The 12,884-nt window shown below is 37.6% G+C and overlaps 1 long non-coding RNA gene across 2 annotated transcripts in view; it reads left to right on the forward strand.

Annotated features, from left to right (window-relative positions):
- LOC145767581 (uncharacterized) overlaps window positions 1-12,884 on the forward strand; it is a 39,448-nt gene that overhangs the window by 12,292 nt on the left and 14,272 nt on the right. The gene's annotated exons all lie outside the window — the stretch shown is intronic.

Here is a 12,884-nt window from a genome sequence, read left to right on the forward strand (position 1 = left end):
GAGTCCCAATTTATGGAAAATTATTGCTGACTGCACTTTATCTTTTTCTTTGCCATTTGAAAAACAAACAGCCTTGAGATTTTTAGCAAGAAGGGTTTCTTCAATTTTGAGAGCTTCAGCAGAAGCAGTTTCGTGAGATTCTGTCATGTTTATATTTGTTTCAGCTCTCAGCCAGCAGTAGTTGTGCCATGAAAGTCTTGGATAATTCAATATCGTGGTACAATGTTACAAGTTTAATAAAATCTGCAACTATCAATACGTTACTCTGCTCAGTAATCGTTAATTCACAAAAAAGGTAACAAATTTAGATTTTTTTTTAAAGTACCGTACTGAACAAAAATGTTCTATGGCAGACATGCATATGTATAAATACATATAGACAGAGAGCCTAATTAAGTTAGATTAGATCAGGGCTTCCCAAACTTTTTTGCTTGCGACCCCTTTTAATCTCCTAAAATTTTCCGCGACCCCCTTTACGGTTAAAAGGATAAACAATGCAAAATATACGTTTGTGATATTTATTGAAAGGTTTAATTTGAACGAAAACTAAAAGCAAGCTATCCGTACTCGAAGCCTACTAGTTTACTAGGCCTTGTAGCCTGCTGAAAACAAAACCAAACAAAAAGTAAACACATTTATTCACTGTGATGGGTGCGACTGCTCCCTGCGACAAAGCAAGTCTAGCCGGCGCTCGATGTTTGTCAATGCTGGTCTCAAGGCAGCTTCAATGTTGTTTACGCTGGAACGGTATTTTATCAACTTTGCAAACACTAACACGCACATAGGCTATACGTGGAGACAAACGGCAGGAGTGTGATTACTGCTAAGCCAAATAGGCCTAATGGTGAATATTCCGGTCCAACGTTAGGCTAAGCCAAAAAGTGTGAAACTTTTTTCCAGAAAATTCAAGCCACACCTTAGTTGAAAGATAGATCTGCAAATTTTTCCTGAGATTTGAAAGAGAGGTAATCGATACTTTGTTTTTGCATGGTCCGCCCCGTTAGCTCAGTGGTTACGTGCCCAGCTCAAGATCACGCGGCGCAAGTTCGACTCTCGGGGTGTGCGCTTGAGCAGCGCATTTTAGGACTGCTCTCCATTAAGCGGCACCTAGTGAATGAAATAATTCCCCGGCAACAATCGGAAAACTTCACTCTGCCAATCTCGGTAACCGGCTGTGTCAAGAGCCTTTACAAGTATGCGAAACTACCAGGAATAACCTATCAAGGCTTTGCCAGTCCGAGGATAAAGATTCAAAACCAACCAACCAAATGGGTTTTGGATCCAATCTAAAAGTATTGTCCAATTCTGGAAGAAAATACTTTTAAGCTCTTTCAACAGTCTTGACAAGTGTCGATAACCAGAGGCTTAATATAACGTTTGATTCCTCGCCATTGTTAGCCAAAAAGCTTTGCAGTAAATGAGATTATTTCAAATAAATCATTTTTAATGTTTTGTTTCTAGATGTTTAATTTTTTGATAAACGCTCCAACTTTAGATTTCCATGTAAAAACATAAATGTTTTCTCCTTGGAAGGACAAATTAAATGCGTTTCCTTTTTTCAGAGAAACCTGACAAATAGCATAATTTGAAAAGCCTTTCCAAAAACGTGTTTACAAACACGGCGGACAAAGGCTACACTTTCTCCGTTGGAAAATTCACGACTTAATTTTTTAACACTAATAACTTGTTAAAGCATTGGCTTTAGTTTTGAAATCCACGTTTACAATGCAGAAAAGAGGATTTTAAACTCCTATTTCATATTTCACTGGGCTATATAAATTTAAAAAATACTGGTAGCCTATTGAGTGCACGACTCTTAATAGTTAAAAACTTTCACAGCATCTTGCATATAAGCGATAATATGCAGTGCTTTGTGTAAAATTTGTATACTTTCTGCGACCCCCGAAATTCGTTACGCGATCCCTCTGGGGGTCGCGACCCTCACTTTGGGAAGCCCTGGATTAGATTATTTTATTAGATTATGAACTACAGCATATAACACTAAGCAACACAAAATTACAAAAATAATTTTGATTTTGAATTTGAATTTTGAATTTGAATTTTGATTATAAAAATGAGGCTGGTACACTGTGTGTTGTGTTGAGCAGCAAGACGAGACTAATGATAAGAGACAGTCAACCGCTTCAAGTGGACAGTTTGCTGGGTGGTTCACAAAAAACAGAAAAGTTTTATTATTCAACTAAGCAACACAGTCAAATTGAGTAGCTATATTTATGTGAAAATACGTAGAATTATAGGAATCAATTGGACTTATAAGCAGTGTTGTACGCGTCATTGAAATAAATTGACGGCGTCAGCGTCAGCGCTAATTTCTAGCGCTATTTTTTGCCAGCGTATTATAAAACGGAAATATCTCAACCACGTTTAGGCTAACAATAGCTATAGATAAACAGCAGGTATTATGTTTTGAGACTGTATTGTAAGTAGCTGCTTAACCTGTTAGTTAATTCCTTAATTGTAGAACCACAAGCATTTCAAAACGTTTGTTTGACAATCTGCTGCCTTTGGGACGCATATTGTCCTTTCCAAGTGAAAATTTGCGTTCCACAGCAGCGCCGGTTGATATTGGTGTGTTGTATTTCAAAAACAAGTCTTGAAAACGTTTTAGTCAATTCAATTCAATTTATTTTTCTTTGTCCGAATGCAAAAGAAATGATGTTGTGAAAAAGAAATACAGTAACAAAACCAACAAAAGGAAAAGGTGGCAAAACCTTAATGGTTTAAGACGTGCATGAAAGGATCTAATATTTCGGTATATGCATCGATAAATATAGTTAAGCACAGCCACCAAACCTTTACTCGGAAAGGTATCACTGTTCCAAGCGTGCTGTGATGGTTTAGCATGTATAAATCTTTTAACGAGGTCTATAGGCCCACTGCACCAACATCGCTCTTTTCAGGGCCATAAAGCTCTTGAAATAAAGTATCTTCAACGTCCACGATGCCATTCATGGATTTTTTGCTTTCTGTCTCTGATCCCTCGTTCTCAATACATGGGTGATCACCATTTGGCGAAGTTCTTCCGCGTGTATTCCAGAGAACCATTCCAACCAACGCAAAAGCCGGTAATTCGGATGAGTCGCGCTGGTCAGAATATATTGTGAAACCATAGGTGAAGCTCTTATTGTGAAACGAGATTTTCCATGAAAACAAAAATTGACGCATAGCGCTTGACGCTTAAAATGGGCAAAATAGTTGACGGCGCTATCACTTCCGTCAACTGAAAAATAAATTGACAGCGCTAGCCTCAGCGTCAACAAAAAGTTGACGCCGTCAAATTGACGGCGTCAACGTACAACACTGCTTATAAGATACCGACGACGAAATATGGAGACACTTTGGGTGTAAACCTGGTTTCCTGATGAGAACTATTATGAAACGGTAAATAACATCAGCATGCATACCTATCGAAAATATAGTCTGATCGAAGATTCTCATCGAAAAACTTGTCTAACCGAAAATTTACTTATGATGCATACAGTTGCCACTATTCAATGTTTTAGATGGTGGGGGTTGCTTAAAGTTATTCCAATGCGATGTCCAACCACACTGTGAGCATAGGGTTGCTTATTTTAAGTTTTTAAATGTCATGTAAACACTAGTGTGCGTGTCACCGTTATTGTGTTTCACGAACAGTGTTCCCTTTATGCAAGTTTTTGTTGGCAAAATAAGTCGGTGTGCCAACTCAATTTATAATTAATTGGAAAAATATTATTTATAATTTTAAAGACTTTTCTGGTATTATGAAAATATTTAGCTTAGTACTGCAAAATGTTGTTAATCAACAATTCTTGCCATGCTGATAAGCACCGCAAGTGACAGTTGTCTATAATCAAAGAAAGACGGTTTTATAGACCCTCACAAAAAGGATGAAAAACCAACTCATTGCTTTTTTTAGAGGGAACACTGTTCATGAGTTACGATAGAAACGTTTTTTCGGTGATTTCCACAAGCGTTTGTTTCATAGTGCCTGGTTTCTTTCTCCCTGTTATTGGAGCCTATTTTTCGCTGATATGTTTGCAGATCACTATTGTTGCCTGTATTACGATGTGTCAAACATTTCCTTGTTTACTGAAACTGTTAATTGCAAGATATCCTTTGTGAAGCGAAGTGACAACACCTCTCTTGCTTGGCGATGAATATTCTGATGAAACCGCTCGCTTCGCTACAAGTGTGCAAAACAAGTGGCCTCGTTTATTAGGCATCGTTAAAGAAGTCAAAAGTGTGGTTAAAGGTGCTTGGCCTGGCAGTAGCGTTGTTCGACTAATTTTGTTGCTGCGATATTCTAAGACAAATATTCACAACATGTAACGCTGGATACGAAATGCGTTATTTTCTGGCATAAGAGTCAATTTTATTACCTAAAATTTTATTAGTGCCGCCCGCCACAGCTCTCCTTAGTGCCAAAGTGGCCCGCATGCAAAAAAGGTTGGTGACCCCTGGCTTAGATGCTTTGGTGGGCAAAATATATAATGAGTAAATAAACAAAAAGTAACTAAAGTAAGAAAAGGTTTCCTTAAACTCTTACCTTTCTCTTTTTTAAACTTGAACTGCTATCTCACACAAACAGCAACTTTACTGCTAAGTTTCTTCTAAACTAGGGGTCACCAACCTTTTTTGCATGCGGGCCACTTTAGCACTAAGGAGAGCTGTGGCGGGCGGCACTATTACAATTTAGGTAGGTTGACTCTTATGCTAGAAAAGAACACATTTCGTACCCAGTATCCAGCGTTACATGTTGTTAATATTAATCTTAGAATATCGCAGCAACAAAATTAGTCGAACAACGCTACTGCCAGGCCAAGCACCTTTTACAATACTTTTGACTTCTTTAACGATGCCTAATAAACGAGGCCACTTGTTTTGCACACTTATAGCGAAGCGAGCGGTTTCATCAGAATATTCATCGCCAAGCAAAAGTTGTGTCGTCATTTCGCTTCACAAAAGATGTCTTGCAATTAGCAGTTTCAGTAAACAAGGAAATGTTTGACACATCGTAATACAGGCAACAATAGTGATCTGCAAACATATCAGCGAAAAATAGGCTCCAATAACAGGGAGAAAGAAACCAGGCACCATGAAACAAACGCTTGTGGAAATCACCGAAAAAACGTTTCTATCGTAACTCATGAACAGCGTTCCCTCTAAAAAAAGCAATGAGTTGGTTTTTCATCCTTTTTGTGAGAGTCTTTAAAAAACCGTCTTTCTTTGATTATAGACAACTGTCACTTGCGGTGCTTATCAGCATGGCAAGAATTGTTGATTAACAACATCTTGCAGTACTCAGCTAAACATTTTCGTATTACAACCAGAAAAAGTCTTTAAATTTATATAACATATTTTTCCATTTTATTATAAATTGAGTTGGCACACCGACTTATTTTGCCAACAAAAACTTGCATAAAGGGAACACTGCTCATGAAACACAATAACGGTGACACGCACACTAGTGTTTACATGAAATTTACAAATTTATAATAAGCACCCCTATGCTCACAGACAATTTTGAAATTCGAAAACAGACGTTTTAATCAACCACTGGGACAGTGTGGTTGGACATCGCATTGGAATAACTTTACGCGACTCCTACCTAGAACTGCAATCTGATTGGTCGGTGGGTGGAATCGTATACAAACCGAAAATATGCTTCCCACAAAGTATTTTTTGCCTTCATGCTCTTTAACTCCTCAGAAAAGTATTTTTAGTTATACTTGTACGCTGATACCTTCCGCGGGCCGCACATACCTGCGTGGTGGGCCGCATGCGGCCCGCGGACTGCCAGTTGGTGACCCCTGTAATCTAAACCATAGCCACACGAAGCCCAGCAACGTGATCATATTTAACATATTTAAGTTTATTACAATAATATTTACACAAGCCAAAAAAGAAAACTACAAAGACACAAATTTCTAGCGTTTTCAATATTACAAGATGTCCTGTTCAGGAACAACATACAGTACTTTTACACCTAAACAAAATACAATGATTAAATATTCAATTTAATAATTTATCAACAGGAAAAAAACTGCACAGTGCTTATGACTAGCTCAACATTCAACAATAAACACGACAATCTCAAAGGTCACTGCAAATGCACTTCTCATGTGCAACATGTCAAAATAACGTATCTATTAAGCAATTTGAGACCATGTCCAGGTGTAGGTCTGAATATCAAATCAAGATTTTGGAAGCACTACAAATCAAACGTAATAATCCTCCTTTAAACAGACAATTGTGTGCTTGCGGGTCGTCTTTTTTGCTATGTGTATTTTAAAATTAGTTTTTTCGCACCTTGCCTATCGTGCTATCACATCATGTGATCTGTTTGACGCTATCTGCAGACCTTTGAGATTCTCGTGTTTATTGTTGAGTGTTGATCTAGTCAGAAGCACTGTGCAGTTTTTGTTTTTTTCCTGTTAATCAATTTAATATTTAATCATTGTATTTTGTTTAAGTATAAAAGTACTGTATGTTATTCCTGTAGAGGACATCTTGTGATGTCGATGTCAACAACGCTAGAAATTTGTGTCTTTGTAGTTTTTATTTTTGGCTTGTGTAAATATTATTGTAATAAACTTAAATATGTTAAATTTGATCACGTTGTTGGGCTGCGTGTACCTGTGGTTCAGCAAAATAACTGTCTACCAAAGCTTTATTCTAAACCTCACTGAATTACGATAAGGCTAAAGCTGTGGTCTCCCTTGGGGTAGCCTGAACTGTTTTCTGTGAAAAAAACCAACATTTTCTAGCGCTGACCGGCTGAAATGAAACGCTGGTGTATCTTTTAAATATAGCAATTTGTATTATAAAGAACTAAAGAACTAAAGTGTAGATATTACGTTGCTCAATCAAAACTGAAAACCAAAGTTTACCTATGGTTAGTTTTGCTAACTTCAAATAATCGGGTGTAGAGTGTAGACGTTCCTGATAGATTAAGAAGCCATTTTACGATGGCTAGGTTTGTATAATCTCAACAATATCCTTGGCTTCAATAGGCTAGGGGAAGGTGACCATAGTTATGCAATTTTTAAAATTTTAATCAAAACCTGAATCATGAGTAAAATTAGCAAACAAACGTAATGATGTGGTTATAGTACAAGCATTTACCAACAAAATGCACCACAAAAATGAAGTTTTGCAAATAAACTGATAGCCTATAGGTGCTTTTGACATTTTAAAACGGTGACTAAAGTTGCACAACTATGGTCATAGGTGTCCATAGCTGTGCATTCCGCCATGTTGAAAGCGATTTTCTAACCACACTGCGAAACCCTTTTTCAGACGGAGTGCAGGTAATGCAAGCTCTATGCTGTAGCGCACCCAGCATGGGGCTAAGGGGGCTCAAGCCCCCCCAAACCCGTCACCAAAAATGTAGTTTTTGTATGTTCCCTATTTATACCTTTTGCTTACAGGTTAGATATGAATAAGACATAATAATACAACAAGGCTGAGCATTATAACAATACCGTTTATTTTAAACATTTACAAATAGTTTTAACAGTCGAACGTTTTCGTCTTAACTTAAGCTCTTATCATGAATCTGAAAATATTTATAAAAATGCAATAAATGTCAACTTTTTGAAGGTAAAATTACGTTAGAAAAAGGCAAATAGGCTACATGAATAACTACATAAAAATTTGTACCACAAGGAACGTGATAGGCTACATTAAGTAAATGTTGAGGAGAATGGACACGCCTCCAGCAAATATTGTTGGTTCAAATTTGGGTTGTAGCATTTGATTAACAGTGCTTCCTGAATTTTGGTGTCACATTGGCTTTTGCGTAAAATTTTAAATGAGTCAGCAGAGAATTTTCGATCTGTGCAAAAAAAACACTCCATGATATTGTCTTTGATGGCACTTTTCTTTAACTCCCTAAAGTTCAGATGCTCCCGTACCGGTACTCTCGTGTCAAATGTCTAGTGGACATACCGATGTACCGTACGTCCAGGGTATGGGATGGAATGGAAGACGTTTTTTCCATCTTCCATCCTGAGATTTTCTTCCATTCCATCTCAGAAATCTCTTCCATCTTCACATTTTGTGATCGCCGCGTTGAATATGCCACAAATAAACCTAAAAACCATGGCTTTCTGATTGGTCAATTCTGCCTAACCAGTGCTGTATTCGAGGGTATACGGCGGCATACGCAGTATACTCTCTGCTTTTACGAGCAACTATAGTATGCCCTCTGGTTTTCAAAAATTAAATAATTTTGTATCTCTAGTCCAATTTTGATGTTGATAATTCATGTTATGGTAGAATAAAGATTATTATTTTGCAAGTTGTGTAGTATTTATCATTTTGGCAAATCTGACAGTATACCCTGTGCCTAACGACAGTAGGCTTGACAAATACGCGTCAAGCAACAGTCCCGTTGGTTTAATCATGGATTTAATACGAACCGAAAATCGAATTACTTCAGCAAGCAACGTAATATTTTTCATGTCTTGATAAAGCGTTAGAAAGTTAATGATGGAATTGGGATGGAATGATGGAAGATTGTCTTCCATCCCATCATCAAGATCTTCCATTCCTTTCCATCCTTGACATTGTCCATCTTCCATCCCAAAAACTGTCTTCCATTCCATCTTTCATTCCATTTCATCCCATTCCCTGCGTACGTCAATGCCGAATCACACAGACATGAAAAACTGTATAGGCCTACGACATTTGAGAGATAAAGGCGTCTGGGACTTTAATTGAAAATACGAACTACTTTGGATGTTTGTAAATAGGAAAAACGTCCACATCAAATTTACTGTTTACAAAATTAGTGTTTTGTTTCAAACTGATTTCGTGCTAGTTGTTGTTTTCGCATTTATTTGTGTTGGCAAACGGAAATCTAATTCTATTTTGTCATACCTGACGAAAACGTCGAGATCTATAGAAGATTGCGAGAGTGGACGTAGGGATGAGGAAGCTGATGGTGCTAGTAGCATGGAGCTCTTTTCTAATGAGGCCAACTTCTAATCTGATTGAGAGAACGAATCCTGATGTATCGGCTACCGGTGGGTTGTAGGCCGTGAGTGCCTTTAAATATTAATCAAAGAGCTGGGCATTGGCCTATTGTTACTGTCACTATTGTCGCAAATCACTCGGGCGACATTTCTTAATTAGCCCCCCCTAAATTTTTTTCTGGGTGCGCTACTGGCTCTATGCACCTTTACTGATCACAAATAAGCTCACTTTCCTAGAGAATCAACATCTACTAAAAATGACAACTTATCTGATATTTCAAAAACCAGGGAAAAATGCAACAAACTGACATTTACAGCAACAACTTACAAAGAGAACGTACTAGAAATCTGTTACCTATGAGAGATGAGCAGTGAGCACATTACTTAGACTTAGAGGCATCACAGGAGGTGTCATGCTTGATCAACCATGCATGAAATGGCACACACACAACCATGGATCCTGCACAACTATGGTCACTTTCCCCCATAATATGAAGTCAAGCATATACAATTTCAGTAATTCTTGAACGTACACCTGTGGCTTAAGCTAAACTCCTTCACAATGCGTAAAAATTTGTTGGCGTCGTTTAGATTATTGGTATTTTCTCCGACTGCTTTCGTGCTGTGATTTGTCTATTGCAAAATATTCTGGGTTATTACATGCTCGTGTACGTCACTATTGTAAAAAGTAAAAAAAGTTTCATTTTAAGTCACATACATGGCTCCCTGGAAATTTAGCATATAACATGTTTTTAACATCTTTATACTGAGTTAAGTGGTAGTTAAAACAGAGCTTACAAAATATTGATTTACGCGTTTTCGTGAACAGTAGTTATTGTCATTGCGCGTTAGCTCTTCTTCAACCTACTGTCACTTATTGCTATAAATTAGGGATGGAAAACCGGCGACCAACGCAGTGGCGTAGCTAGGGAACGGGCGGATTCAGATTTTGCCGCCCCTTCAAGAAAAAGCATGTGAAAATGAAATGCGTTTTTTTATCAGATTACACAGGCCGACAAAAAAATTTTGGAACAAAAGATGAGAGTCATTTTAGAGTATTTCACGGCCCCTGATTCCGAAAATGCACTTAGTTTTTTCGAATTGGCTCTAGTTTTCGAGATATTCGACAATGAAAAATTTTTTGAAATCGTTACTAAAAAGCTTTGAATTGGCACATTACTTATTTTTAGCCCTGCTTACCCTTGTGATGTCATAATTGCACTTGTCTAGTTCAATTGGTTGATGTTGTACGAAACTTCAAAACGCAAGCAAGCAAGCAAGGGTTGAAATGAACTGTGAATATTCAATGAAAACAGTTGTGAATCAGTACCTCACAAGAAAAATAGCTCGAAAGTCATGTGTTTGTCAATGCAGCTTTATATTGAAAAGGCAGGCCTACTGAAATGGATACTTGTACGAATGAAATTTTATTCTAAGCCTTTGCTAAGGCTAAGTTTTTGCTCCAAGAAGTTTTTTTTTATCTATGGGCTAATAAATGGCATAGGCTAATAAAATATTCCTTTGACGAAGTAGGATGCTGTCCTCTATAGATACGGCTGCATTGACACTGTCTGCTTTGTAAAGCGCTGAGGAGCAACGCATTCTGCGATGGATTATTATTATTACTTTGACATGAAACTGGTTGATCAAGATAAGTCCTGGGTTCCTCCTAAAGTATGCAAACATTGCACTCAAACCCGTTTCTGGGCTCAAGGCGGAGAAGAAGTTCAGAGTGTCATGGCGTAAAGAGAGCCGTGGAATCACCTTATTGATACTTCTGTACGGTGAACATGTTCGAATGAAGTCGTCACAAAGGAAGTTGGAACATCATGTTTACATGGAGTGTGCAAGGCGGGCATTGCATGGACGTTGCCATTTATGGTTTCTTTTTGCCCTCTCTTGTTTCAAGTGGTGATTTGCTTGAAACAATAGTAAAACGGACATGACCGAGAGTAACTTCAATACCTTCAGCAATGTTTTGGAGCAAGGTCAAGGTTTTTCTCAAAACCATTTCTACCACCTATTGTAGTTAGAGATTTAGTTATCAAAAGTGGCAGCTGGAATCTTGGCTTCTCATCTCGATCAACGTGGCATTCTTGACTCCGAGGCCAAGATTACGTTCTTCCGTAACAAGGATAAAATTCTAAGCAGCTACTTTACTGAATAACATAACTTTGTATTCTGTAATTATATAAATGGCCTTCGTACAATGATGGGTGTTGCTCAGTAGGCCAATCATAATAAAGAGTTGCGTTTGTTCATCGATAGCTTTGTTTTGCTTATTTGTCTAGTTTGTTAAGCAAAACAATGTATGCATTTTGTTTGTACTTAGTAGCTTAGTTAGTAAGTCTGATACTGTTGAAGTCAACAACTATATTAACGCAAAACACAAGTTATACAGGTAGCCTATATTCTACATCTTGCCTCCTCAGGCTTGCTTCACGTCGTATTTTGATTGTTACTGGGCCAGTAAATGTTAAATAGCTGTTTGCTTGGGTTGTAATCAACGTGATTGGTTCCAAATAGCGTTTATACAACTGAGAAATGTGCCTGGGATTACTTTCAGTTTTGTCTACATAATAAACGACACGACGTCAAATCTATAGGGTCTCAAAATTGGGAAAAAAATGTTTTTGCTGTATCTCAAAAACTATAGAGCCAATTCGAAAAAAACAATTGCATTTTCGGAATCAGGGGCCTCGAAATACCCTGAAATGATTCTAACATGTCGTGCCTTTAAATTTTTTTTTTCTTTTGTTGGCCTGTGTTATAATCAAATTCAAAAATCGTAGTCTGAAAGTGCCGCCCGGAGCGGTCCGCCCCCGCCGCCCCCTCGCTACGCCACTGGACCAGCGAGATCATTAGTGTGACTCACATTAGACTCTTGTGGCTCTACAGTGTACAAACATCATCTTTACGACAACAAACAACTTTGTTAAATAACATGATTCGTTCTTCTGGTGCAAACTAAGCTGTACTTTGACAAGATGTATAAGTTGATAATCTTTTTTATTCCGTCGTTTTGTCAGTCAGACACAACTGATTTCTTCAGGGGGCTAGGTCAGGTAGTGACTACAGGTCTATCATAGCAAAAATATAGGACCATGTTGCTGTAAATCAAACAAACATGGAAAATGAAATTCAACTTCCAAACAAAAATTATCGCACGAAAATTTTGAAACTAGAAAAAAGACTTTAAATGTTATCAATCAACAAGAAACTTAAATTACGGCAGATGTCCAATGATATCTGTGACCTTGTTTACTCAATTTTGTACTGCAAAAAATCTTTATTCTTCAACACTACAATAGATTTTTCATAAAGAGGTAATTACACCTACAATATAATGTGGAAATAGCGTCTTCGGAGAATTTTATTGTTGCAGCAAATTTGCAGGCCGTGCTGAGTTTGCCTCTGGAGTAAATAGCCTAAGCGTTAGCACCGTGTATTCTCTTCATTGTACAGCAGAAGCCAAACTGAAACTCAGATTTAACTGGGCAAGTGTTATTTTTATATAAATATGTAAAATGATTACGCTTCCAAAGATAAATATTCTCAATACTCTTTCAACTTTTGCTTTGGGATAATGAATTTTTAGTGGTCACAATCCTAGACTTATGGTCGACGTGACAGTCTTACCATAAAACATTTAATGCGGTTTTTTTGGGGGTTGGATTTCTTTGGTATTCTACAGTAACTGGTGTCGCCTTTTTGTTAACCTAACCCAACCATGACAAGTTTGTGTTCTTTGTAAGTGATATTTTAATATTATTATTTGCATTGCTGGACGTAAGTATGCAGTACAAGCCGTGACCTGGTTGTAAAAGCACCTAAACGTATATTCATTGAATCTACTTCTTTCGTGTGCGGCAAGATTGTTTATATTTCAGGGCAGGTGATGGA

This window comes from Aplidium turbinatum, chromosome 3 (assembly GCF_918807975.1).
Source record: "Aplidium turbinatum chromosome 3, kaAplTurb1.1, whole genome shotgun sequence".
In the NCBI taxonomy this organism is placed as follows: Eukaryota; Metazoa; Chordata; class Ascidiacea; order Aplousobranchia; family Polyclinidae; genus Aplidium; species Aplidium turbinatum.